The following is a 6971-nucleotide window of genomic DNA, read 5'->3' as shown; positions in this document are numbered from 1 at the left end:
CCTCGTATTACACAAACGTATGGGAATCGCCCACCCATCTCGGTAGTTTTATTTACAATTAGACGCGGGTCGAGACTTTGCTTCGTATGTGCATAGAAATTTAAGTGAGATTACAAAAGCTACCTATCAACTTGGCTGTATAAGTGAAATGAAAGCAAATGATTATAGAAGTTGATCGACGGGGCATGAAAAGTCAGAATAATTCGTGTTGAACTGATACGACAGATTTTCGTTAGTGTCCTGGAAGTGGATTGAGGCGTGAAAACGGAGCGAGGACGTTTGCCGTCGTTTCATGCATTTGGCCCAATAATTGTTATTGTATACATTGTAATCTACGTACTTATCACAAGTATTGCTATACGATAAGGATGAAACTTGAAATAATATATCCGTAAATAAGGTATGTTTTGCGAATGAATCAGTTCTGCAAAGCTGAAACGTATCAGAATAACGCGATACTGTAAATATTTGGTGAAACGGATTTCAAGGACGCATGCGCCCATGCGGCGATCCAAGAACGATCAGTGCTATCATCAAGTAGACAGCTTATACAGAGCGGCTAGGAGGGGTCCGCCTCACCAATATCTACGTGTTTGGTACATACATATATGACATGTATATTATATACATATATCTGGTATACATATAATACATATGTATAGCATAATACAGGGTGTTTCGAGGTAAACGCCTGCGTGGTGCTATGCCGCTTCACTTAATATCGATAATACCTGCTCAATGACAATGCTGCTCAATGTTAACGCTGCTCAATGTTGATAGTACCCTGTCAGAGCAGATCGCTATAGGTATAAACAATCGGTGATAAAAGTTGGAAGAGTGTCAGTTTGTCTTGCACGATAGGTAGAATTACTGCAGACTTTTCCTGCCGATGCAACAAACCACTTTCGCACTGCTAGTTAAGGGGGGGGTACACCATGCAAGCAAAAAAAAAATACTGCAATTTTGCGATTTTTTTTTGAAAAAACGGATTTATTTATGAACATGCGGTCTTGAATACATTAATATATAAGTCTTTGAGAACTTTAAAAAATTTTTTTATTGTCGAAAAATTTCAAAATGGCGTCGTGACAGTTGGATCCCCAAAGCCGCTCGGAAAAATGGGGTGCGAGATTTGGTGGAGTCGTGGATAGTCCTAGAACACACAAATTACAAAAAATTAGTTGTATATTATGTTTTCTTGTCCACTACGTACCACTTTTTTGATATCTAGTCTCAAAAATTTTTTATGATTGTTTAAGTGACGATTTTTTTTTTTTTCAATTTTTCGACCACGTTTTTGCGACTTCAAACGGTCAAAAAAAATTTTTCAGACTCGATATCAAAAAAGTGGTACGTAGTGGACAAGAAAACATAATATACAACTAATTTTTTGTAATTTGTGTGTTCTAGGACTATCCACGACTCCACCAAATCTCGCACCCCATTTTTCCGAGCGGCTTTGGGGATCCAACTGTCACGACGCCATTTTGAAATTTTTCGACAATAAAAAAATTTTTTAAAGTTCTCAAAGACTTATATATTAATGTATTCAAGACCGCATGTTCATAAATAAATCCGTTTTTTCAAAAAAAAATCGCAAAGTTGCAGTATTTTTTTTTGCTTGCATGGTGTACCCCCCCCTTAAACGGAAACAAGAAACACTATAGGTGTTTTTCTTTTTGCGCTATCGTCCGCCCAGAATCACCCTGTATGTATTTATATTGTACAGTTACAACTATTACCGCTATGCAAGTATAATTATTGTTAATATGAGAAAAAAAAGGAAAAAAAAAAAATTGAATTATCTATTATACAGACAATACGAGGTTAAGAATTTTTACCAATATCGACAGATACCTAAGTAGCGAGTGTTTACCTAGGTATTAAATGAGAGACCCTCAAGTCAGAGTCCGGCGGGGTGAGTTATACAAATATTAATTTTCACTAATTATTGATCATAGAGTTGTAGCGAAATATGACTGCCACCAATGGATTTTAACTCGATTGTCACGGATGAATGTATTATAATGTAGGTATGTAGATACGTTAATTGTACCTCACACACGTACGTACAAGGAGTAATCCCAATAGGTCCTGGCGATGCACACTTACGTCTAAATGAATAGTAATTTTTTTGAACTTGAAAAAATCGATAATGCCATATGAACGTCGAAGGATTGACGGATAAGGTCATTTATTGGTTACCGAATCCAAGTGCAACTAACGCAGCCGACTTTATTCGAAACCTACATTATAATAGCTCCCTATTGCTCAAAGGTCACTTTTTTCAGTAACCGGCGAATACAGCTGTATACGTAATAGCTTATCGGAATTTCATGAGACTACAAGTCTTTTTCTCCGAGCTGATTCTGCCAAACTTGGTTATTCCATGAGGACAGAAATTAAAAATATATTTTTCCCCAGGCTAGAAGCACAAGAGAGTATTTTTCAAGACGCATAGAACATTCAGATCAGCGACTTTTTAAACAAGCGAAACTCACGATCTTAGAAATACATCTTGAGACCGAATTTGCATCGTTCTTGAAAGATTGCATTGAATTTTTTTTTATACTTAATTTTCTTCACACGCATTCGTTCCCGAGAGAAGAATTCTTCAACGGCCTGTTTTATAGATACTAATTCCAAGTTGTGTAAAAAATATTGTTCGTAATGTTCATTAGATATGTTGTAGACGATAAATTACGTAATTGCAAAGAAATTCCAATTGTATGCGGAATAGTGGCATGTTACATACACCTATAGGTATATACGTACCTATAACAGAAGACGTGCCAGTTAGTTTGGCCTGATGAAAAACTTGGTTCAAGTTACGTGACTGGTAAAGTCGGAGGTGTACATAGTTTTCAAATTATAGCAAGTTGTAGTTCGACCATTCTGCTTTGACTTATGTCGTTGGTTTGAAAAATTTGTATAACCGGACAAAATCTATGCCGAAGCTGAGCGGTTATCGAGCGACTTCCCACCCTCGGCTTTCTGGTTCCGAAGACTTGGGCTTGGTCATGGGCATACCAGTATAGGTATAAGGAACACGCGTGTATTTTACACAAGCGTACATTGTAGATTATGTTTGTGCAAATCTATACATATACTAAATTAGTAGTGCCTCTTTGAACAGTTTTGGCCCTACTGAATTAGCACTGTAAGAAGCTGCTCGTCCCGCGTACAGATCCGTTGGGTCCCCAGAGTGAAGGAACATGAGAAAATATTATCCAGAAAATGTTTCCAGGTTGTTTTATGTCTCGTTATAGTACGATGTCTAAAAGACGTGGCACGCCGTCTTTATATCATAAAATGTTTCTCAACCCTTAGCGGCCACACGGGGTAACTGGTTGGCCCAGGCTCGGAACAAGTGAAATTAGAGGTCTAAAACCTTTGGAATTGACACATGTAACGACATCTGCCGGTAGTAGACAAGTGCGATATAAATAATCAGAATTGTTGACTCTTCGACAAACTTGAAACAATCGGTTAGAAGTCTTAAAACACCCATATGTCTTGTACAACTAGGTTTTTCAACGTGGGGTAATCAGTTAACCCATGTGGCCGCTAAGGGTTAAACATCGTAAAACGGGACGTACGATCATCCGGAGACGACGTCTCGAATTTTTCACATGTTTTTTTGCTATCTGCAGGGTTGGCTCAGTTTGTCGTGAGGTACGTACGAATGAAATGATACGTATCTATAATATATGCAATTGACTGTTGATTTGTTTCTACCATATTATTAATTATAATGACTATTGTTGTTATTACTACGCAGCTATTGCTATACTAATACTACTAAGAATATGAAATACCAACTTATCTTCAAGACTTTTGACGCCTCACACTAAATCTTGCAATACTATACATACATATGGTCTGAGAAGTTGAGCTGAAAGAACGAATGTGAGTGAAAATAAGATAAATTGAATGCGCTGAGAGTGTAGGGCTAATACACCTGATACATTTATGAACTGAAATGTGGAAGAAGCTAAAAAGTATCGAGCGTGTTGGGTAAATACTTTTAAAGCATCCGAAGGATGCTGTCAAGTCTTCCATTATCTATATAACTCTATCATATTACCAAATTATATTATCAAAAGTAACTATGTATGATATACATATAATATGAATATAGTGAATTAAGCATAACATGGTTATGAGTATATTAAATAGATATGTATAATTGAAATTGTTTGAGGGATGCGAACAATTATATATTAAAACAAATCATTTCATGTAATTGATTACATCATTATACTAAATTTGTATTTAGTGAATTTGAAGACGTGCACTTTTGTTCAACGATTCGCAATCTTTGAACATGTGTGATTATACGCATGTACAATACAAGCCTTATTAAGTCTTCTAGATTGGAAATAATTGTCACTTAATTATCAATATTTCGTTCTCTAAAATAATTCACCTTTTTATCAAGTTAATCTTCCGTTCGTGTTCACATTCAATAATCGCTTTGTTATTGCGTCTGCCTCATATATTGCAACAATATGCCTCTCTAATAACTCATTCGCGTTACTCTTCCCAATTACTAATGAGTCTCATCCACTGATATGTGACTACACGTCTCATCTTACTAGGCGTTTTCTTCGAAACTCGCTGCTCAGCGCCTATAGATCGGCAAACGAATTGAGTTACATTCACGGTCCATAGTACCTTTTCTAAAAGGATCTCAGATGAGAATATCTTTTCAGAAATAGCAATACAGATACCTGAAATGTAGCTTCGGCTGCTGACGAGTTTTACAGAAAACTACAATTCAGACATTTGTCCATACATATAGTTCACAAGATAAAATAGGTATGTGTAAGCGCACATAATTGCTCTATTCTACCGCACGTGCTTGAAACCCCGTGTTTTCCAACGTCTGAAACGGTATGGAAGTCACAGTATCCTGTCCGGGAGAATAAACAGGGAAAAAACTCGCCACGGGGTAACTCTGGCAACAGGTAAGAAAAACTCTGGCGACATAGGTAGAAAAAAACTCTCGTAGCAATAAAATAAATCTCAAAAGTACTGCCCCTAGCGAAGAACTCAATTGAGTACGATGTTTCCATGACGGGTAGTTTAAGAATCGAAGCAGCCCTTTTGATTGTCCTAGCCTCGCTTTCATCGGCGTCAGTGGAAAATGAAAGGAACACTCATTTTTGGGTCAATTTTTTGTTTTTTTTCGATCTGAGATCTTCGCCCCCTGGACCCCTTTGAATGATTTTTCCAACTTTCCTCTCTATCGAATCCTCCATGTTATACTATTCGTATCCGAGTAAGCTGCCTGGCGTAACCTAACAATAAGTGATTTGTAATTTCAAACATGCCTTTTCACTCGTTTTCAATGCATGTACGGTAGAAAATATCTTATGCACCACGGGAAGGAAGCATTTCTCCCCTAGATGCATAATATACTATTTGTATTAACGGGGAATGTGTGTACCTTTTCAAATAATATTTGTATATTTCATTTTTTTGCGGTCAAATCTGAAATCAGCTGTCGTTTTTAAATTAGCTTCATTCAATTATACCGCATTTCTAGAAATTATTCGGAGCCGCAGTAACCGGCGACCACGATAGTTTGAATAGTGCGTTGCAACTTGCATTTCGAAAAAACATGTACCGGGTAAATGTGGCCGGAACACGTGTATTATAAATGGGGAAATCCACCCTCTTCGGAGCACGGGTTAGAGGTGAGATAAATATCTGGAAAAAATTAGGGAATTGTTTTTCAATTATTTGCAGTAGATTTGAGGGGCGGCCTGGGATAAATTCGTCAACACGCTAAGGAAGAACCACGCCAGTGCACACAATAGAAAATTGAGCGACTTACTCATATAACGCCAAGGTTTATTGACAAACATGTCGACTCCAAAGGTTCGAGTAAACGAATAAATGCCTTTCATATTTCTATTCAACTATATTATTTTGACTCTCGGGTCCCAGAGACGCGATCCAATTGGAAGTCGTTGGAATTTTAGGGAAAAAAGAAAAATAAATCCATTTTTTGTGCTCTCCAAACATTTTTCAATGTTTTTTTGTAATTTAAATATTCTGTTAAAACCTGAACAATTTAAAAGCCTGCAATCAGGTCGCATGTAAAAAGAGGTTAGAAGAAAACATGACAGACAATTAAGGCTGCGGGGTCTGCTGCTGCAGATTCCTGTGTGATTTTACAATGGATTTTGAAGTGTTAGGAATGAGAGTTAGAAACGAAGAACGAGCATTTCTTATTTGCCGGTGTTTTTAATAACACCGACTGGCTTGCTTACGTACTTATCTAATCAACAGTTAAATTTATCGCTATTGCCATATTAAAATCATATTTTCACCGAATATGTTGTAGAATCAATTCGGCAGCTAAGAGCAACATCCTATCTTAGAATTTGGTACAACAAAACCTAATCTCAAAGTTTGGTTGATCAACAAAATCCCATCTCAGAATTTTTTTCAACAGCATTGTATGATTCGTATGTCCGAAGTGATCTCAAAGGACATACGACGTTTTTAAATGAAATTTTGAGATGGGGTTTTTTTACTCTCGGCGGACGAATTATGCTAACTCCTCGTAGATATAGATTTTCTTTTACAGGTAATTAATCCGGCGATGGAGTGTGGCAGAAAATCTTATAAAATAATATTGCATTTTGAATGTAGAAACCAAATTTCATTTTCTTCATAACTTTCGGAGTGTACGATATTCAACCCCCGCCAAGTCACATATCACATGCGTCAGTATTCGTTGTAAGTCAGAACACCATGCAATTCCTTGAAGCTACATAGCAATGTCGGTAAGGATGTAACGAGTCCACCTGGATTGACTAACAATCTAATAAAGACGTCCTGACTTAAGGGAGCTTTCCAGTGTGACAGCCCGAAAAATCGCTGTTTTTCGCGATTTTTTTTTTTAAAGAAAAAATAATCTAATCGGTCTGGTTTTTTTTTGTATATTAATTGGGTAT

This window comes from Neodiprion virginianus, chromosome 1 (assembly GCF_021901495.1).
Source record: "Neodiprion virginianus isolate iyNeoVirg1 chromosome 1, iyNeoVirg1.1, whole genome shotgun sequence".
NCBI lineage: Eukaryota > Metazoa > Arthropoda > Insecta > Hymenoptera > Diprionidae > Neodiprion > Neodiprion virginianus.
Note: the sequence above shows the minus strand (reverse complement) of the source record.